We start from the raw sequence: 24,086 nt of genomic DNA on the forward strand, positions 1-24,086 counted from the left end.
CCATGTTCAAGTTTAGCCAGTTGGGTTTATGATATAAGTAAGCACTCCATTCAGATTACTGAATGATCATGTTACGTTAACCCCATTACTATGGTGGCCGGTCACGGCCAATTCTTGTTTTCGCGTTTACGCGTTTTTGCTCTTCATATTCTATAAAGCGAAAACGCGAAATCGCGAAGTCAAAAACCGGAAAACGCGAAGTCAAAAACGCTAAAATGCGAAATCGGAAAGAAAAATTATTTCGCCTTTTCGCGTTTTCGCGTTTTCGCCCTTTATAAAATGAAGGGTGAAAACGCGAAATGGCCTTAACCGGCCACCATACACTACACATGTTACTATTAAGTGTATTGGAAAAGTTTAAATAAAAATAAAAATAATTCAACGGTCACTTCAAAGATGCAAAAGTTTAGTACCAACGTTTATTACTTTATTTGATTAATGGGATACTTTCTCCGTGTACTATATAAACAAGTTTGTTCAGTTGGTGTACTATCTGTGTATTGCAACTGAACACTACAGAACTGTGTGCCTTTAATTAAATATAAAAAGGAAGATGTGGTATGATTGCCAATGAGACAACTATCCACAAAAGAACAAAATGACACAGACAATAACAACTATAGGTCACCGTACGGCCTTCAACAATGAGCAAAGCCCATACCGCATAGTCAGCTATAAAAGGCCCCGACAAGATAATGTAAAAAAGTTCAGACGAGAAAACTAACGGCCTTCTTTATGTAAAAAAAGGTTATTAAACTGTTTTACACATTTTTTGTAACTACTTCATCACTTCAATTGAGAAAGTATTTGTGGTTAAAAGTTTATTTTTAAATTCAATTATTTTTATACATGTATTTGTATTTACTTAAAGAAAATTGACAGCGTTAGTTTTCTATTCGCATGCTTAGAATGGGTTAATTCCACTTATGCCAACATTGTGAAATTTAGGTATGAAATTGTATGACAAAAATGTTGGCATAGGTTCAAATCCAATTTCCTAATGCATACACAGTTCTTGCTAGTAATTTGTGATCTTTTATAAACTTACATCGTACCAATGTATGCTTTGTAAAGAAAATGATATAGAAACACTTTACAGACAATACATATACTGACCTAATTTTTCATCCGACATCTTAGTGTGCCTTTCTATGTGGTGATGTTACACTATTGTTTCAGATAAGGGTGAAGGTTGGTACCTATTAAAACGTTTAAACCCGCTGCATTTGTTTGCACTTGTCCTAAATTAGGATCTGATCTGATGTTCAACAGTTGTCGTTTGTTGATGTGGTTCATAACTGTTTCTCGTTTTTATATAGATTAGACCGTTGGTTTACTCATTAGAATGGATTTACACTAGTCATTTATACATGTAGCTTGCTGTTCGGTTTGGGCCAAGGTTCCGTGTGGAAGACCGTACTTTGACCTATCATGGTTTACTTTTACAAATTGTGATTTGGATAAAGGGTTGTTTCATTGGCACTCATACTGCATCTTCATCTAATTATTGCCTTTTTAGCTCACCTGGCCCAAAGGGCCAAGTGAGCTTTTCTCATCACTTTGCGTCCGGCGTCCGTCGTCCGTCGTCCGTCGTCCGTCGTCTGTCGTCCGTCGTCCGTCGTCCGTCGTCGTCCGGCGTTAGCTTTTACAAAAATCTTCTCCTCTGAAACTACTGGGCCAAATCAAACCAAACTTGGCCACAATCATCATTGGGGTATCTAGTTTAAAAAATGTGTGGCGTGACCCGGTCAACCAACCAAGATGGCCGCCATGGCTAAAAATAGAACATACGGGTAAAATGCTGTTTTTGGCTTATAACTCAAAAACCAAAGCATTTAGAGCAAATCTGACATGGGGTAAAAATGTTTATCAGGTCAAGATCTATCTGCCCTGAAATTTTCAGATGAATCGGTCAATCGGTTATTGGGTTGCTGCCCCTGAATTGGTAATTTTGAAGAAATTTTGTTGTTTTTGGTTATTATCTTGAATATTATTATAGTTAGAGATAAACTGTAAGCAGCAATAATGTTCAGCAAAGTAAGATCTACAAATAAGTCAACATGACCAAAATGGTCAGTTGACCCGTTTAGGAGTTATTGCCCTTTATAGTCAATTTTTAACCATTTTTCGTTAATTAAAGTAATCTTTTACAAAAATCTTCTCCTCTGAAACTACTGGGCCAAATTAATCCAAACTTGGCCACAATTATCTTTGGGGTATCTAGTTTAAAAAATGTGTGGCGTGACCTTGTCAACCAACCAAGATGGCCGCCACGGCTAAAAATAGAACAAAGGGGTAAAATGCAGTTTTTGGCTTATAACTCAAAAACCAAAGCCTTTTGAGGAAATCTGACAGGGATAAAAATGTTTATCAGGTCAAGATCTATCTGCCCTGAAATTTTCAGATGAATTGGTCAATCAGTTGTTGGGTTGCTGTCCCTGAATTGGTAATTTTGAGGAAATTTTGCTGTTTTTGGTTATTATCTTGAATATTATTATAGATAAAGATAAACTGTAAACAGCAATAATGTTCAGCAAAGTATGATCTACAAATAAGTCAACATGACCAAAATGGTCAGTTGACCCGTTTAGGAGAGTTATTGCCCTTTATAGTCAATTTTTAACCATTTTTCGTAAATTAAAGTAATCTTTTACAAAAATCTTCTCCTCTGAAACTACTGGGCCAAATTAATCCAAACTTGGCCACAATCATCTTTGGGGTATCTAGTTTAAAAAATGTGTGGCGTGACCTTGTTAACCAACCAAGATGGCCGCCACCGCTAAAAATAGAACATAGGGCTAAAATGCAGTTTTTGGCTTATAACTCAAAAACCAAAGCATTTTGAGGAAATCTGACATGGGATAAAAATGTTTATCAGGTCAAGATCTATCTGCTCTGACATTTTCAGATGAATCGGTCAATCGGTTGTTGGGTTGCTGCCCCTGAATTGGTAATTTTGAGGAAATTTTGCTGTTTTTGGTTATTATCTTGAATATTATTATAGATAGAGATAAATTGTAAACAGCAATAATGTTCAGCAAAGTAAGATCTACAAATAAGTCAACATGACCAAAATGGTCAGTTGACCCCTTTAGGAGTTCTTGCCCTTTATAGTCAATCTTTAACCATTTTTCATAAATCTAAGTAATCTTTTACAAAATCTCCACTGAAACTACTAGGCCACAATCATCTTTGGGGTATCTAGTTTGAAAAATGTGTCCGATGACCTGGCCATTCAACCAAGATGGCTGCCACCGCTAAAAATAGAACATAGGGGTAAAATGCAGTTTTTTGCTTATAACTATGAAACCAAAGCATCTAGAGCAAATCTGACAAGAAGTTAAATTGTTAATCAAGTCAATATCTATCTGCCCTGAATTTTTCAGATGAATTGGACAACTGGTTGTTGGGTTGCTGCCCTCCAATTGGTAATTTTTAAAGAAATTTTGCCGTTTTTGGTTATCTTGAATACTATTATAGATAGCGATAAACTGTAAACAGCAATAATGTTCAGCAAAGTAAGATCTACAAATAAGTCAACATGACCTAAATGGTCAATTGACCCCTTAAGGAGTTATTGCCCTTTATAGTCAATTTTAAACAATTTTCATTAATTTGGTAAATTTATGTAAATTTTTATCAAATATAGTTCTCTGTTACTAATGGGCAAAGTTCATGATAGATATAATTGTAAGAAGCAAAATCGTTCAGTAAAGTAAGAACTTCAAACACATCACCATCACCAAAATACAATTTTGTCATGAATCCATTTGTGTCCTTTGTTTAATATGCACATAGACCAAGGTGAGCGACACAGGCTCTTTAGAGCCTCTAGTTCGTTTTTATCAGTATCTGTTGGACTGAAATACGAATCCAGTTCGAAAACTGTGTGTCGAGCGGTGAAATATAGTTAAAACCGATATTCACCAACGGCGCCCGCCCGGTTGCAATAGCTACATGAATACTATGCGCTGCATATATTTGTCTGTATTCACAAACCTTTGTTTTTATTAGCACAAATGAAGAAAAAGAAATCCGAAGCAGAAGCGGTTGTATTGTTTCTCATGGTCATTATGTTATAGCCATATTGATGTCTCCAACCTAAATATCAATAAAACAACACAACAAAGGATGTTTTGTATATAAAAAAAGTTAATAGAAAAAAACACATCACGCAATACAATATATAGATACATCGATGGTCTATCACATAAGTAGTCAAAATTTGAAATATTGTTTTTCATATTTTTTCAAACTACAATAGCATTTGGCGTTCAACCATCCATCATACTTTATTGTATTCCACTGTTTATACATATTGACAGTTTAATCAATATTTGATTGGGTGAGACTTTCCCACGTGCCATTGAACAGATCTTCATATTCCCCTCTGAAATGTTGGGATTAAATCATGCGACGTTTCACGCGTACAATGTACATTACATTTTGAACTTCTTATTTTTTTAAATAGCGATAGCAAAAATCAATATTATGTTATTATAGACATTAAAAAAAGACTATTAGTTAATGTTTGCTCCGTACTATTTAGCAATGTGAATGCCGTGTTTAGTTATAAAACCCAGCAGATAAGAAAAAATGTGTGAGAACTAATATTGTATGTTCAGAGTAAACAAAGATTAGGCAGTATAATAAAACATTCATTTCTCTTGGCTTCGGGAGACACGAAGATTTTCTCAGGTACCCTCGAAAAATCATATTTCCCTCTGGCAAAGCTCTTGTGAAATATGAATAGTATTCTTTGGTAAACAAATCTACATATCTTCCTCTTCAAGCAGGGGAAATAAATGTATAATGTTGATCTCAATTAAGTAATTAGTGTTTTACATTGTTTTATATCCTTTTTGTTTTACTTGAGCAAGACTTTTGATATTATCACCATTATATCGGACTTTAAATAATTGCAGTTACAGTGTTAAGCTAGATTGTTGTCGTGCAAAACATAAATAAAAATAGAAGCAGTTTAAAATAGAATCAGTTTAATTGTTAAAATGTATTTAAATGTATCCTGACAAATAAGATATCAGAATCACGAGATTAGAATGTGCTTTAAACCCAGATAATTTCTTCAAGACAATTTGAAAGTAGAAAATCCTAAAAAAAAAATAATACAATTTTGAGACTTTTTATGGTGTAATTTTTCTTGTTGATAGAGAGCAGAAATAATGCAGTTTATCAATAGAAATAGTAACATATTCTAAAACTGGTAATTGTTACATGTACATGTACCGCTGTGTTGTTAAGTTTAATACTTTAATTGAATATAACTCAATATATATTTTACAATTTATTGATGATTGATAACTTCATTACTCTTTTCTATACATGACAAGAAAACTGAAGAAAATAGTACAGACTGAGGTAATCTTTCCGAAATCCGTTAAAGATTTTTAAATAACTTGCAGATATCCTTACTATGCATGTTACAACATGAATCGTTGTATATTTTACTGTTATATCAACCGCGCTGAAGTACGCCCATTATTCATAGTTCATTATTCAAAATTCAATAATGATTAATGAAATAGTTCACTATTCACTATTTAATATTAAAAAATGAATAATGAATAATGAAATAGTTTACGTTTCATTATTCAACTTGAAGCGGTGAATAGTGCAATAAATAAAAAAAAATGACTGTGACACTATAGCTTTATCCTGATTCGCAATGACCATACGAGGGTTTACGGAGGACCGAAATGCCACAATACGCGTAAAAATGTGGAAAAAGCTAATTTTAAATAATGAAATGGATATTTTGAATAATGGAATGGACTGCTGTGACCCTTTAACCCCTTATTACAGATATATATTATACCTCAATCGAAAGCTTATCAACAGAGGAACAAAAGGTATATAGTCAATATGTCTCGCAACGCATATTACAGGAGTAACAAAGGACTTGAATATCGAAATATGCATGAACATTGAGAAATAGCCAATTTTAGATAATGAAATGGATATTTTGAATAATGGAATGGACTGCTATGACCCTTCAGCCCCTTATAACAGATATATATTATATCTCAATCGAAAGCTTATCAAGAGAGGAACAAAAGGTGTATAGTCAATATGTTCTGCAACGGATATTACAGGAGGAACGAAGGATTTGAATATCGAAATACGCGTGAACATTGAGAAATAGCCAATTTTGAATAATGAAATGGATATTTTGAATATTAGAATGGACTGCTATGACCCTTTAGCCCCTAATAACAGATATATATTATACCTCAATCGAAAGCTTATCAAGAGAGGAACAAAAGGTAAATATTCAATTTGTTCCGCAACGCATATTAGAGGAGAAACGAAGAACTTTAATATCGAAATAGGCGTGCAAATTAAGAAATAGCCAATTTTTAATAATGAAATTGATATTTTGAATAATGGAATTGACTGCTATGACCCTTCGGCCCCTAATTGCAGAAATATATTATACCTCAATCGAAAGCTTATCAAGAGAGGAACAAAGGGTGTATAGTCAATATGTTCTGCAACACATATTACAGGAGTATCTAAGTACTCGAATAGCGAAATACGCGTGAACATTGAGAAATAGCCAATTTTGAATAATGAAATGGATATTTTGAATAATTGAATGGACTGGTAGGACCCTTCATCCCCTAATTGCAGATATATATTATACCTCAATCGAAAGCTTATCAAGGGAGGAACAAAAGGTATATAGTCAATATGTTCCGCAACGGATATTACAGGAGTAACGAAGGACTTGAATATCGAAATACGCGTGAACATTGAGAAATAGCCAATTTTGAATGATGAAATGGATATTTTGAATAATGGAATGGACTGGTAGGACCCTTCAACCCCTAATTACAGATATATATTATACCTCAATCGAATGCTTATCAAGACAGCAACAAAAGGTATTTAGTCATTATGTTCCGCAACGCATATTAGAGGAGTAACTAAGGACTTAAATATCGAAATACGCGTGAACATTGAGAAATAGCCAATTTTGAATATTGAAATGGATATTTTGAATAATGGAATTGACTGCTATGACCCTTTAGCCCCTAATTACAGATATATATTATACCTCAATCGATAGCTTATCAAGGGAGGAACAAAAGGTATATAGTCAATATGTTCCGCAACGCAAATTACAGGAGTAACGAAGGACTCGAATATCGAAATACGCGTGAACATTCAGAAATAGCCAATTTTGAATAATAAAATGGATATTTTGAATAATGGAATGGACTGGTAGGACCCTTCAGTCCCTAATTACAGATGTATATATTATACCTCAATCGAAAGCTTATCAAGATAAGAACAATAGGTGTATAATCGATATGTTCCGCAACGCATATTAGAGGAGTAACGACGGACTTTAATATCGAATTAAGCGTGCAAATTAAGAAATAGCCAATTTTGAATAATGCATGGATATTTTGAATAATGGAAATGACTGCTATGACCCTTCAGTCCCTAATCAAGGCAACATTTATGCACCAAAATAAAGCTTTTTGATAGGTGAATAAACTGAGTATAAACGATATGTGCCGCAATGACCATTAGAGGGTTTCTGGAGGACCTAAATGCCAAAATACGCGTGAAAAATAAGAAATATCCAATTTTGAATAATGAAATAGATATTTTGAATAATAGAATGGAATGCTGCGACCCTTAAGCCCCTAATTATAGATAAACCCTTATACCTCGTTCGAAAGCTTAATCCGAGAGGAGCAAGATGTATATAGTCAACATGTTCCGCAACGCATATTAGAGGAGTAACGAAGGACCTAAATATCGAAATACGCTTGAACATTAAGAAATAGCTTATTTGAATAATGGAATGGACTGCTATTACCCTTCAGTCCCTTATCAAGGCAAAATTTATACACCACATTTAAGCTTATTGATAGGTGAATAAACTGAGTTTAAACGATATGTGCCGCAATGACCTTTAGAGGGTTTCCGGACGCCCTAAATACCAAAATACGCGTGAAAATTTAGAAATATTCAATTTTGAATAATGAAATAGATAATTTGAATAATGAAATAGATATTTTGAAAAATAGAATGGAATGCTGCGACCCTTTAGCCCCTAGTTATGGATAAACCTTATACCGCATTCGAAAGCTTATTATGAGAGGAACAAGATGTATATAGTCAACATGTTCCGCAATGCATATTAGAGGAGTAACGAAGGACATTAATATCGAAATACACTTGGACATTAAGAAATAGCTTATTTTGAATAATGGAATGGACTGCTACAACCCTTCAGTCTAACAAGGCAAAATTTATGCAATGAAATTAAAGCTCATTGATAGGAGAATAAACTGAGTATAAACGATATGTGCCGCAATTACCATTAGAGGGGTTACGGAGGACCTAAATGCCAAAATACGCGTGAAAATTAAGAAATAGCCAATTTTGAATAATGAAATAGATATTTTGAATAATGGAATGGAATGCTGCGACCCTTTAGCCCCTAATTATAGATAAACCTTATACCTCATTCGAAAGTTTATTACGAGAGGAACAAAATGTATGTAGTCAACATGTTCCACAAAGCATATTAGAGGAGTAACAAAGAACCTAAATATCGAAATACGCTTGAACATTAAGAAATAGTTTATTTTGAATAATGGAATGGACTGCTGCAACCCTTCAGTCCCTAATCAAGGCAAAATTTATACACCGAATTAAAGCTTATTGATATGGGATATGTGACGCAATGACAATAAGAGGGGTTACGGAGGACCTAAATGCCAAAATACGCGTGAAAATTAAGAAATATCGAATTTTGAATAATGAAATAGATATTTTGAATAATGGAATGGACTGTTGCAATCCTATAGCCCCTAATTACAGATATACCTTATACCTTATACCTCATTTGAAAGCTTATTAAGTGAGGAACAGTAGTATGATTATGAGAGTTCTGCCACACCCCAATTTTGAGGTTGGGGTCGAGGGAAAATGTGTTTGTGGAAGAAAGAAACACACCCACAAAAAGATAAAAATTCACAGATAGAATAAACACAATGGATTTTACGATTACAAATATGTCTGATCAGAGATAGAATACGGCGCAAGAGGTAGAAATTCTGAAAAAAACCTGGACCCTGTTAAGGCTAATTGAGAACAGCGCTGCAATGAAGAGGAAATTCTCAAATGGCAAGAAGTAGGGCAGGACTCACCCTGGATTGTCAAAGACATTAAAGATGTTGACACGAAGTAAAGGTCTGCAAAATTATAACCTTGTGCTCGAAAGGGGAAACTATTCGCACATGGGGATGTGAGAGATTAAACAAGCAGCTTACTACCGTCTTGGCAAAGAGAGAGACCGATGGAGCTGTCCAATTTGTGAGCTATCGGATGAAAAAATCCAGACGCAACGGGTACGTTTCACGACTTTCTTATTTTTTATAAGGATTGTAGGATCGAGAGTGTTAGGATATGTTTTGTGACCCGAAAACTGGATCTGAATTGGGGATGGTGGTTTTGGGTTGACCTAAATTGATTTTTTTTATTGTTAAGATAAAGACATGGATCCAATAGTGAACATGGAGTTAGTAGTTGAAAACGTCAAAGCCCTGAGAGGTATAGCCAAAATGAACCACCTTCGAGGGTACTCCCGGTTGAGGAAAGATCAGTTGGTTGAGAGTTGATAGAAACGAAGACAAATCCTAAATTTCATCGTCGTCCCAAACCCCACACGAGGAAGGAGATTATCACCCAGACAAAACAACTTGGGTTGAAAGGGGTTAGCAGGCTGTCGATAGATCGACTGCTAAAGAAAGGTACAGGAAAAGATTTGGGAAGATAGGAAAGCCATTTGGGATAACATTGAGGTACATTCGCCGAGGAAAGCCTTTAAAGATGTATTTACTACCTGGAATATGACCCCCATTATTGGCATGGATGTGCAGACCTCCCTGGAGGTCTCTCGGGTGTCACGGATGGAACTTATAGAAGATTGGGCATTGTAAGGGCCAAACCAATGTGATCATGCACTGTACCTTTGTAAAGATTAATCCAACGGGTAAGGCAGATAATAAGAACGAGAGATACTTTCACTCTGGAAACTAGATTCTCACCGCGGCCACGGACTTGGTTGAAACCCTTGAGGAGATGGATGAAAAGATTGTAGAAAAAATTGACCGGTGGACCTCTGACAAAACTAGGGAAATGGTGAATACTTCCTCGGTCCAGCGGGGGGTTTATCCCTTCTCGAATATACCTTTCTTTTTGGTATTTCGGAAAATCGCGGTGGTTTAATGGGAGGAATGCTGCTGCAACTTGTTTTCATGCTCCTTATGACTTGCGGCAACAGGGGGCATCCTGATAGCGGTCCTTGGTGGTATTGTACTGGCGAACAAGATCATCCAGGACATTGATATAGGTGCGTGTGGAGTTGGCTGAAAAGTATTTGAACATTTTCTCTTTCAAGGTGCGGTTCCAACGTTTGTCAATACTCGACTTCTCTTCGTTCCCGGTGGAGCAGAGATCGATACCACGCTTTTGAAGCAGCTGATTTACATGTTTGTTGTAAAACTCACTGTCCATAGCTTCTTGGGCACACCGCTTGAAAGGCATCCCGCACCGTCACCCCCTTCTTGTTCTTGAGTGGTATCAGTCACCCATATTTTGAGAAGACATCGATAATGCTCAGGATAAATTTATTTCCCTTGTTGTCCATGGAGAAGTCACTCATATCAACGATGTCGGCCGCCCACTTCTCATCACCACCCACCGCTACACAGCGTTTATGAAAATAGCGTCGAACTGGTTTGTGCAACTCCACAGCTAGCTCATCGGTCCAGCAAACAGTTTTTTAACACCCAGACCAAATCGAACTTTGGTACCGATGATGGGTCCGACGATGCTGCAATCCAAGCGTTCGCGTGTGGTAGAGTTGGGAATGGTGTTAAGCGAGGCTAACATTGCTTCGTCACAGATGGTATTGCGTGCAGTTGCATCCTTGTGCTGGACATAACAAAGATCGTGGTGATATGCTGCCTGGTCAACTTGATTAATGGATTTTGACCAAGCCTTCGGGTGCCATCGGGAAGTAGTCGCTTGCTAAGTCTAGTCCCTCGCCCGGTGAACTTGTGTCCGGGTAGATGCATTTCTTTGGGTACTCGTTGATTAGTTTGTTCATGAACCCTGTACCGGTTGTAGCAACAAACTGAGACTTCTTGGCATCGCACACCTTGCAGTTGCCAACCTTTCTCCGTCGCCCGTTGCTGGTCATTACCTCGCTGGTGTTAACTGTGTCCGTCTTTCTATGACTTTCACGCAGAAAATCATCGCTATTTTATTTTAATAAATGAACGTTGAAGACATTTCCTACAGTGCCAACGCCCCCACGAGGAGTAATACCTCCTACTTCAGCGGTCGATAAGACGGTTGATCATTGGGAAGTCGGACTGTGGTAAGACGACGATGCTGAACAACCTATTCCTGCGCGATGGATGGCTCCGACTACAATCGAGTGTACGTCTACGAATAATCGCTTCACCAACCTATCTACCAGCTGTTGGAGCAAGCGCTGGAAAAAAGCTTCCCTAAAGAAGATATCCGAGACCTCCTACAGTGCAAGGGAAAGTCACCCTACTCGTTGATCGATGTGGTCAACATATTACCACCACCACGACACCCGAGTGGTATCTACACTTTTTTCTTCGAGCAAGGGAGCGATGTACCAGACCCTCGAGAACTTGATCCCAGCCGAAAGAACCTCATGGTGAACCTCATGGTGTTCGACCACTTGATGCTGAGAAAACAGAACACGTGTGAAGACAACGTCGATTGTTTCTACCTGTGCCAGAACTACTTCACACTGCCCCGCCAGTCGATCCGGGGGAATACCAACTTCCCCTGCCTCTTTCAGCAGAATGTTAAGAATATCGACCACATCCGAGGCGATCACTGCAACGATCTCACCAAGGAACAGTACAGTTTGACGCTCTGTGCACGCATTGCTGATCCAAGCTCTATGGATTTGTAACCATCTTTTTACAAGCACCAAGGCAAATGGAAAATGTGCAAATTAAATGAGTTCTATGAGGTATAAGATACAGAATGGATCAGCCCGAAGATTTCTTTATGGAAAGTATGAAGTATGAAGAATATTTGGACACAGAAGAACCCCAGCCCTGCAAGTTCGAATGGCCCTGCAATTGCAATTTTGAGTGGGTTCCAGTCGATATGAGGAGCATATGTTGAAAATGCGGTTGCGTGATCCTTCGCCCAATCTAAAGCGGTGGAGGTGATTTCAACGCATGGAACTCCTTCATTATGATAAGGTAGAGCGATTTTTTCAACCCCAATGCCCTGCCAAGACCATTCGAGGCCACCAGTGCACATACCCATGACACTTGAATCTTTCGAAAAAAAAGGGATCCGTATCAGCTGTGTAATACCTTCATGTGCAACTCATTGATTATGGGCGTTCACACCAACGCTTAGGGGCGTTCAACAGCATTCGATCCTATTAGATAAATGACGATTATCAAGATCATCGACCCTAAGCAGCGTGAGGCACTTGTCTGGGTATTGCAAGACACCAAACGGAAGATGCAAGCCAGTAATATGCAGCATCGCCTAGACAAGATTGAACGCAGACCTTCCTGCAACAGTGCCAGCCCTCCCTCCACCCCCGCCCGAGTTTGCCGACACACTACTAATTGTACCACCTACAGAAACCGTCCTCGGAGCTCGAGCACAGCAGCATTTGCAGCTCAGTATGACTACTTCCGCCGACCACACCTTTGGATTGCGATCTGAAAACGATGGTCTCTTTATCGCGAAAGCTCACCAGTTACTTTTGACGGCGATATTTTTTCATGGATAGTGTGCAGTACAAAGGAACCCTTGGCCTCTGGGAAGTCATGGTGAAAAAAAACCAGGATCGTTCGAGCACGACGACCTTGACGACTATGCAGAGATCCTGAAAAGTTCCGGTGCTATGTATAAAGGCAATTCCATATTTTCAAGAACCCCGAAGGCAACTAAGAATTACAAGTGGAAGGGAATCATGTCCCACATCTACCAGAAGTATAAGTTTGGCAGTGAGCTGCAAACCCTGTTTTTTCCAACTTCAAGCAGGTTCTCGATCGCTCGAAACGGTGTGCTGCAGCATATCGAGCAGGAAATAATGGTGTGCGCAAAGAAATTGTGTCGATTATCTATGGTATGAAAAAGGGTAGATATATCAGCATCGAAGAATATATGACGCTTCATTATAGTATCCTATAAGTAAATGTTGAAAATCAAGAAAGGTTACGCCTGATCTCGCGATCCGGTTCTGGCATTGCTACCATCCACGACTTTGTGCAGCGCTATAAATAAACACATAATGTCCAACATCCTTATAATCTCCGAAGGGTTGACCTTCGACGAAAGTCTCCAAGAATATAAGGTTCACGAATACGAACCTCAAGCTGGTGCCAACCTGATTAATCCAGGTGAGATCCAAATCAACATCGAAACCCAAGACTTGTTCCTACATCCCGCTGAAAGTTATCTCTCGGTAGAGGAGCGACTGTAAAAGAACCACGGTAGTCTCTCATTCACAATTGAATAATTAATTATCTCTTCAAGACCATCAGTTACAATTAATGCAAGCTCCCAGGCCAGCTGATCGAACATATCAACGACCCAGTCGTTGCTATCACTATGCTGGGAATGTTGATTTATCCCAACAATTTCTCCAAATCCCAAGGTCTCAACTAGCTGTGGTACAAAGATTCATCTACCGAAGCCGAGGCCGAAAACATAGGGTTTGCAGCACGTTATGGTCACATTACTCCAAGCCCGCCAACAAAAGGATCGTTTTCATTCACCATACCCCCAGAGACATATTTAGGCTTTGCAGACGATTGTGTATGGATTCAAGCACGAATTGTCACTCTTTTGCGACTCTGACGACAATGCCATCCTGCTGCTGCCGTCAACGACGTGGCGAAAATCAATTTGAGTAAGATCTCTTGGTTTGTTCCTCATGTCTTTCCTTCCTTCCGATAAAAAAAAACTGCGGTTGTAAAAGACCATCCAAAAGCAAAAGTAAGATCGATTGTAGTTTCCGAATACGACAGTGTGATTCTACAAGTGTTACCCAAACCTTACAGTCCCACTGGCGTTTGTCTGCCAAGAGCGGTTGGAAGAAACCGAGATACATCATCGTAGCCTTTCAGATCGGTAAAAGTACGATCGGACTCAAAATGAAGCCGTGTTCGACCACTGCCGGTTGCGAACTATCTACGTCACTCTCAACGTAGAACGCTACGCGTTGGTAGACTTCAATGCCAGTTTCACACAAACCAAGGTAGCCAGAGTGTACAAGAATGTCGCAGAGTTCTGTAAAAACTACTTCAACATGGACCGTTTTATCAGCAACTGCAACATTAACCCCTCCGATTTCGTCGATCTGTATCCACTGTTTGTCATTGATGTGAGTCACCAGTCCAAGCGGTTGAAAGAGTCGACCGTTGACATTCAGATCCTGATCGAGTTCGAGCCCAAAGTACCTGCAAAATAAAGTTTCCCAGTGGCAACGGTCTCTACCTCAAATCCTCAAATGCCCGGATTACCTATGGGTATGGACTCTACTTGAAGCGTGGTTAGCAATTCCACGATGGAGTCGTTCTGATCTTTTGTTTAGATGTTTACAGCCCCTTCAAAAACATTCCCCTCCTCGGGATGCTCCTATTAAATAAATGAACGATTTAGGTTCTTGGTACCGAAAGACTAAAGTCAATGTGTGTCGAATCAACTCGATGCAGAAATTTGAAGGTATCAACCTACCTTGAATGCCTATAAACGCCTGAACAAAGCTGTATCTGTAGCACTGGGTGCTTGTTATGTGGTTAGTTTGGGTTAACCAGCAGTACCCTGGGTTCAGCTTTGACCGGTACAGGTGTTATAACCACCCTTCCTCTGGGGTTTCTAGCTTGCTTGAATTCTTCTACAGTAATGGATCTCACAGTAATTTCTAGGCATGTAACGAAAAAAAAAAGAAACACCACAATACCTTGCGATTGCCCCAGTTCAAAAAGTCAGCTCTGCTTTAGCTAATGATGAACAGATCGATGATGCCGAGTTTGGGAAAGTCGTCGCCTGCCACAAAAACTACTATGACCATAAAGATCAGCTGCAGTAACCCATGTCCAATTTCAGCGAGGATCTGTCAAAATGTTCTTTTTAGGTTTTTCCCAACATCCCCAATTCAATGGTTTTAGACCCGATTTTTAGGCCTAAATAACATATCCTTACACTTCCAACCATACCGTTCTTATCAAAAATATAAAAGTCGTGGTAATCATAGCCGGTGCGCCTGTTTTTTTTTCATCCCATGGCTCACGATTTGCACAGCTCCATCGGTCTCTATCTTTGCCCAAACGGTGGTCAGCTGTTTGTTTAGTCTTTCACATCCCCAAGTGCGGATATTTTTCCCTTTCCAGGACAAGGTTATAATTTTTGCGAACCCACACTTCGTGTCAACATCTTTAATGACTTTGACAATCCAGGGTGAGTCCTGACCTACTTCCCGCCATTTGAGAGTTTCCTCATCAGTATTTTCCAAAAATTCTACCTCTTGCGCCATATTCTATCTCTGATCAGACATATTTGTAATCTTACAATCCATTGTGTTTACCATCTGTGGTTTTTTGGTGTATTTTCTTGATTCCACAATGATACCTTTTCCAACGACCCCAACCCACACTTTTTTCCCTTCAACCCCAACCACCTACGTGTTCCCCTCTTAACCTCGTCCACGAGCGTGCAAGATTTTCGGATTTTTCGGTCCGGTCTCAACAAAAATTCCCCTCAAAATGTTCACGCGTATTTCGATATTTAAGTACTTCGTTACTCCGCGGAATAAATTGACTATATACCATTTGTTCCTCTCTTTATAAGCTTCACAATGAGGATTAATGTAGATCTGTAATAAAGGGCTGAAGAGTCACAGCATTCCATTCCATTATTCAAAATATCCATTTCATTATTCAAAATTGGCTATTTCTCAATGTTCACGCGTATTTCGATATTTTTAAGTCTTTCGTTACTCCTCTAATATGCGTTGCAGAACATATTGACTATATACCTTTTGTTCCTGTCTTGATAAGCTTTTGATTGAGGTATAATATAAATCTGTAATTAGGGGCTGAAGGGTCATAGCAGTCCATTCCATTGTCCAAAATATCCATTTCATTATTCAAAATTGTCTATTTCTTAATTTGCACGCGTGTTTCGATATTCAAGTCCTTCGTTACTCCTGGATTTTCCAATGCGGAACATATTGACTTTAAACATTTTGTTCCTCTCTTGATAAGCTTTCGATTGAGGTATTATATATATCTGTATTTAGGGGCTGAAGGGTCATAGCAGTCCATTTCATTATTCAAAATATCCATTTCATTATTCAAAATTGGCTATTTCTTAATGTGCACGCGTAATTCGATATATAAGTCCTTCGTTACTCCTCTAATATGCGTTGCGGAACATATCGACTTCATACCTTTAGTTCCTCTCTTGATAAGCTTTCGATTGAGGTATAATAAATATTTGTAATTAGGGGTTGAAGGGTCATAGCAGTTCATTTCATTATTCAAAATATCCATTTCATTATTCGAAATTGGCTATTTCTTAATTTGCACGCGTATTTCGTTATTTAATTACTTTGTTACACCTCTAATATGCGTTGTGGAACATATCGACTATATACCTTTAGTTCCTCTCTTGATAAGCTTTCGATTGAGGTATAAAATATATCTGTAATTAGGGGCTGAAGGGTTATACCAGTTCATTCCATTATTCAAAATATCCATTTCATTATTCAAAATTGGCTATTTCTCAATGTTCACGCGTATTTCGATATTCAAGGCCTTCGATACTCCTGTAATATCCAATGCGGAACATATTGACTATATACATTTTGTTCCTCTCTTGATTAGCTTTCGATTGAGGTATAATATATATCTGTAATTAGGGGTTGAAGGGTCAAAGCAGTCCATTTCATTATTGAAAATATCCGTTTCATTATTCAAAATTGGCTATTTCTTAATGTTAACGCGGATTTCGATGTTTAAGTCCTTCGTTACTCCTCTAATGTCCGTTGCGGAATATATTGACTATATACCTTTTGTTCCTCTCTTGATAAGCTTTCGATTGCGGTCTAATATATATCTGTAATTAGGGGCTGAAGGGTCATAGCAGTCCGTTCCATTATTCAAAATATCCATTTCATTATTCAAAATTGGCTATTTCTCAATGTTCACGCGTATTTCGATATTCAAGTCCCTCTTTACTCCTGTAATATCCGTTGAGGAACATATTGACTATATACATTTTGTTCCTCTCTTGATAAGCTTTCGATTGAGGTACAATATATATCTGTAATTAGGGGCTGAAGGGTTCTACCAGTCCATTCCATGTTTTAAAATATCCATTCCATTATTCAAAATTGGCTATTTCTTAATTTGCAGGCGTAATTCGATATTTAAGTCTTTCGTTACTTCTCTAATATGCGTTGCGGAACATATCGACTATAAACCTATAGTTCCTCTCTTGATCAGCTTTCGATTGAAGTAAAATATATATATGTAATTAGGAGCTGAAGGGTAGCAGTCCATTCTATTATTCCAAATATCATTTTCATTATTCAAAATTGGCTATTTTTCAATGTTCACGCGTATTTCGATATTCAAGTCCTTCGTTACTCCTGAAGTATCCGTTGAGGAACATATTGACTATATACATTTTGTTCCTCTCTTGATAAGCTTTCGATTGAGGTATAATATATATCTGTAATTAGGGAGTGAAGGGTCATATCAGTCCATTTCATTATTCAAAATATCTATTTCATTATTCAAAATTGACTATTTCTCAATGTTCACGCGTATTTCGATATTCAAGTCCTTCGTTACTCCTGTAATATCCGTTGAGGAACATATTGACTATACACATTTTGTTCCTCTCTTGATAAGCTTTCGATTGAGGTATAATATATATCTGTAACTAGGGACTGAAGGGTCATAGCAGTCCATTCCATTATTCAAAATATCCAATTCATTATTCAAAATTGTCTATTTCTCAATGTTAACGCGTATTTCGATATTTAAATTCTTCGTTACTCCTCTAATGTCCGTTACGGAATATATTGACTATAGACATTTTGTTCCTCTCTTGATAAGCTTTCGATTATGGTATAATATATATCTGTAATTAGGGGCTGAAGGGTTCTACAAGTCCATTACATTATTTAAAATATCCATTTCATTGTTCAAAATTAAATTGGCTATTTCTCAATGTTCACGCGTATTTCGATATTCAAGTCTATCGTTACTCCTGTAATATCCAATGCGGAACATATTGACTATAAACATTTTGTTCCTCACTTGATTAGCTTTCGATTGAGGTCTAATATATATCTGTAATTAGGGGCTGAAGGGTCATAGCAGTCCATTTAATTATTCAAAATATCCATTTCATTATTCAAAATTGGCGATTTCTCAATTTGCACGCGTAATTCGATATTTAAGCCCTTCGTTACTTCTCTAATATGCGTTGCGGAACATATCGACTATATACCTTTAGTTCCTCTCTTGATAAGTTTTCGATTGAGGTATAATATAATTGATATCTGTAATTAGGGACTGAAGGGTCATAGCAGTCCATTCCATTATTCAAAATATCCATTTCATTATTCAAAATTGGCTATTTCTCAATGTTCAAGCGTATTTCGATATTCAAGTCCTTCGTTACTCCTGTAATATCCGTTGAGGAACAAATTGATTATATACATTTTGTTCCTCTCTTGATAAGCTTTCGATTGAGGTATAATATATATATGTAATTAGGGGCTGAAGGGTCATAGCAGTCCATTCCATTATTCAAGATATCCATTTCATTATTGAAAATTGGCTATTTCTTAATGTTAACGCGGATTTCGATGTTTAAGTCCTTCGTTACTCCTCTAATGTCCGTTGCGGAATATATCGACTATATACCTTTTGTTACTCTCTTGATAAGCTTTCGATTGCGGTCTAATATATATCTGTAATTAGGGGCTGAAGGGTCATAGCAGTCCGTTCCGTTATTCAAAATATTCATTTCATTATTCAAAATTGGCTATTTCTCAATGTTCACGCGTATTTCGATATTCAAGTCCCTCTTTACTCCTGTAATATCCGTTGAGGAACATATTGACTATATACATTTTGTTCCTCTCTTGATAAGCTTTCGATTGAGGTACAATATATATCTGTAATTAGGGGCTGAAGGGTTCTACCAGTCCATTCCATATTTCAAAATATCCATTCCATTATTCAAAATTGGCTCTTTCTTAATTTGCAGGCGTAATTCGATATTTAAGTCCTTCGTTACTTCTCTAATATGCGTTGCGGAACATATCGACTATATACCTATAGTTCCTCTCTTGATCAGCTTTCGATTGAAGTAAAATATATATCTGTAATTAGGAGCTGAAGGGTAGCAGTCCATTCTATTATTCCAAATATCATTTTCATTATTCAAAATTGGCTATTTTTCAATGTTCACGCGTATTTCGATATTCAAGTCCTTCGTTACTCCTGAAGTATCCGTTGAGGAACATATTGACTATATACATTTTGTTCCTCTCTTGATAAGCTTTCGATTGAGGTATAATATATATCTGTAATTAGGGACTGAAGGGTCATATCAGTCCATTTCATTATTCAAAATATCCATTTCATTATTCAAAATTGGCTATTTCTCAATGTTCACGCGTATTTCGATATTCAAGTCCTTCGTTACTCCTGTAATATCCGTTGAAGAACATATTGACTATATACATTTTGTTCCTCTCTTGATAAGCTTTCGATTGAGGTATAATATATATCTGTAATAAGGGACTGAAGGGTCATAGCAGTCCATTCCAATATTCAAAATATCCAATTCATTATTCAAAATTGTCTATTTCTCAATGTTAACGCGTATTTCGATATTTAAATTCTTCGTTACTCCTCTAATGTCCGTTACGGAATATATTGACTATAGACATTTTGTTCCTCTCTTGATAAGCTTTCGATTATGGTATAATATATATCTGTAATTAGGGGCTGAAGGGTTCTACAAGTCCATTACATTATTTAAAATATCCATTTCATTGTTCAAAATTGGCTATTTCTCAATGTTCACGCGTATTTCGATATTCAAGTCTATCGTTACTCCAGTAATATCCAATGCGGAACATATTGACTATATACATTTTGTTCCTCACTTGATTAGCTTTCGATTGAGGTCTAACATGTCTAATATATATCTGTAATTAGGGGCTGAAGGGTCATAGCAGTCCATTTAATTATTCAAAATATCCATTTCATTATTCAAAATTGGCTATTTCTTAATTTGCACGCGTAATTCGATATTTAAGCCCTTCGTTACTTCTCTAATATGCGTTGCGGAACATATCGACTATATACCTTTAGTTCCTCTCTTGATAAGTTTTCGATTGAGGTATAATATAATTGATATCTGTAATTAGGGACTGAAGGGTCATAGCAGTCCATTCCATTATTCAAAATATCCATTTCATTATTCAAAATTGGCTATTTCTCAATGTTCAAGCGTATTTCGATATTCAAGTCCTTCGTTACTCCTGTAATATCCGTTGAGGAACATATTGATTATATACATTTTGTTCCTCTCTTGATAAGCTTTCGATTGAGGTATAATATATATCCTTAATTAGGGGCTGAAGGGTTCTACCAGTCCATTCCATATTTCAAAATATCCATTCCATTATTCAAAATTGGCTCTTTCTTAATTTGCAGGCGTAATTCGATATTTAAGTCCTTCGTTACTTCTCTAATATGCGTTGCGGAACATATCGACTATATACCTATAGTTCCTCTCTTGATCAGCTTTCGATTGAAGTAAAATATATATCTGTAATTAGGAGCTGAAGGGTAGCAGTCCATTCTATTATTCCAAATATCATTTTCATTATTCAAAATTGGCTATTTTTCAATGTTCACGCGTATTTCGATATTCAAGTCCTTCGTTACTCCTGAAGTATCCGTTGAGGAACATATTGACTATATACATTTTGTTCCTCCTTTGATAAGCTTTCGATTGAGGTATAATATATATCTGTAATTAGGGACTGAAGGGTCATATCAGTCCATTTCATTATTCAAAATATCCATTTCATTATTCAAAATTGGCTATTTCTCAATGTTCACGCGTATTTCGATATTCAAGTCCTTCGTTACTCCTGTAATATCCGTTGAAGAACATATTGACTATATACATTTTGTTCCTCTCTTGATAAGCTTTCGATTGAGGTATAATATATATCTGTAATTAGGGACTGAAGGGTCATAGCAGTCCATTCCATTATTCAAAATATCCAATTCATTATTCAAAATTGACTATTTCTCAATGTTAACGCGTATTTCGATATTTAAATTCTTCGTTACTCCTCTAATGTCCGTTACGGAATATATTGACTATAGACATTTTGTTCCTCTCTTGATAAGCTTTCGATTATGGTATAATATATATCTGTAATTAGGGGCTGAAGGGTTCTACAAGTCCATTACATTATTTAAAATATCCATTTCATTGTTCAAAATTGGCTATTTCTCAATGTTCACGCGTATTTCGATATTCAAGTCTATCGTTACTCCTGTAATATCCAATGCGGAACATATTGACTATATACATTTTGTTCCTCACTTGATTAGCTTTCGATTGAGGTCTAATATATATCTGTAATTAGGGGCTGAAGGGTCATAGCAGTCCATTTAATTATTCAAAATATCCATTTCATTATTCAAAATTGGCTATTTCTTAATTTGCACGCGTAATTCGATATTTAAGCCCTTCGTTACTTCTCTAATATGCGTTGCGGAACATATCGACTATATACCTTTAGTTCCTCTCTTGATAAGTTTTCGATTGAGGTATAATATAATTGATATCTGTAATTAGGGACTGAAGGGTCATAGCAGTCCATTCCATTATTCAAAATATCCATTTCATTATTCAAAATTGGCTATTTCTCAATGTTCAAGCGTATTTCGATATTCAAGTCCTTCGTTACTCCTGTAATATCCGTTGAGGAACATATTGATTATATACATTTTGTTCCTCTCTTGATAAGCTTTCGATTGAGGTATAATATATATCTGTAATTAGGGGCTGAAGGGTCATAGCAGTCCATTCCATTATTCAAGATATCCATTTCATTATTGAAAATTGGCTATTTCTTAATGTTAACGCGGATTTCGATGTTCAAGTCCTTCGTTACTCCTCTAATGTCCATTGCGGAATATATTGACTATATAAATTTTGTTCCTCTCTTGATAAGCTTTCGATTGCGGTATAATATATATCTGTAATTAGGGGCTGAAGGGTTCTACCAGTCCATTCCACTATTCAAAATGTCCATTTCATTATTCGAAATTGGCTATTTCTTAATTTGCACGCGTATTTCGTTATTTAATTACTTCGTTACACCTCTAATATGCGTTGTGGAACATATCGACTATAAACCTTTAGTTCCTCTCTTGATAAGCTTTCGATTGAGGTATAATAAATATTTGTAGCTAGGGGCTGAAGGGTCATAGCAGTCCATTTCATTATTCAAAATATCCATTTCATTATTCGAAATTGGCTATTTCTTAATTTGCACGCGTATTTCGTTATTTAATTACTTCGTTACACCTCTAATATGCGTTGCGGAACATATCGACTGATTACCTTTAGTTCCTCTCTTGATAAGCTTTCGATTGAGGTATAAAATATATCTGTAATTAGGGGATGAAGGGTTATACCAGTTCATTCCATTATTCAAAATATCCATTTTATTATTCAAAATTGGCTATTTCTCAATGTTCACGCGTATTTCGATATTCAAGGCCTTCGATACTCCTGTAATATCCAATGCGGAACATATTGACTATAAACATTTTGTTCCTCTCTTGATTAGCTTTCGATTGAGGTATAATATATATCTGTAATTAGGGGTTGAAGGGTCATAGCAGTCCATTTCATTATTGAAAATATCCGTTTCATTATTCAAAATTGGCTATTTCTTAATGTTAACGCGGATTTCGATGTTTAAGTCCTTCGTTACTCCTCTAATGTCCGTTGCGGAATATATTGACTATATACCTTTTGTTTCTCTCTTGATAAGCTTTCGATTGCGGTCTAATATATATCTGTAATTAGGGGCTGAAGGGTCATAGCAGTCCGTTCCATTATTCAAAATATCCATTTCATTATTCAAAATTGGCTATTTCTCAATGTTCACGCGTATTTCGATATTCAAGTCCCTCTTTACTCCTGTAATATCCGTTGAGGAACATATTGACTATATACATTTTGTTCCTCTCTTGATAAGCTTTCGATTGAGGTACAATATATATCTGTAATTAGGGGCTGAAGGGTTCTACCAGTCCATTCCATATTTCAAAATATCCATTCCATTATTCAAAATTGGCTATTTCTTAATTTGCAGGCGTAATTCGATATTTAAGTCCTTCGTTACTTCTCTAATATGCGTTGCGGAACATATCGACTATATACCTATAGTTCCTCTCTTGATCAGCTTTCGATTGCAGTAAAATATATATCTGTAATTAGGAGCTGAAGGGTAGCAGTCCATTCTATTATTCCAAATATCATTTTCATTATTCAAAATTGGCTATTTTTCAATGTTCACGCGTATTTCGATATTCAAGTCCTTCGTTACTCCTGAAGTATCCGTTGAGGAACATATTGACTATATACATTTTGTTCCTCTCTTGATAAGCTTTCGATTGAGGTATAATATATATCTGTAATTAGGGACTGAAGGGTCATATCAGTCCATTTCATTATTCAAAATATCCATTTCATTATTCAAAATTGGCTATTTTTCAATGTTCACGCGTATTTCGATATTCAAGTCCTTCGTTACTCCTGAAGTATCCGTTGAGGAACATATTGACTATATACATTTTGTTCCTCTCTTGATAAGCTTTCGATTGAGGTATAATATATATCTGTAATTAGGGACTGAAGGGTCATATCAGTCCATTTTATTATTCAAAATATCC

Source organism: Mytilus galloprovincialis, chromosome 8, assembly GCF_965363235.1.
Source record: "Mytilus galloprovincialis chromosome 8, xbMytGall1.hap1.1, whole genome shotgun sequence".
Classification (NCBI taxonomy): domain Eukaryota; kingdom Metazoa; phylum Mollusca; class Bivalvia; order Mytilida; family Mytilidae; genus Mytilus; species Mytilus galloprovincialis.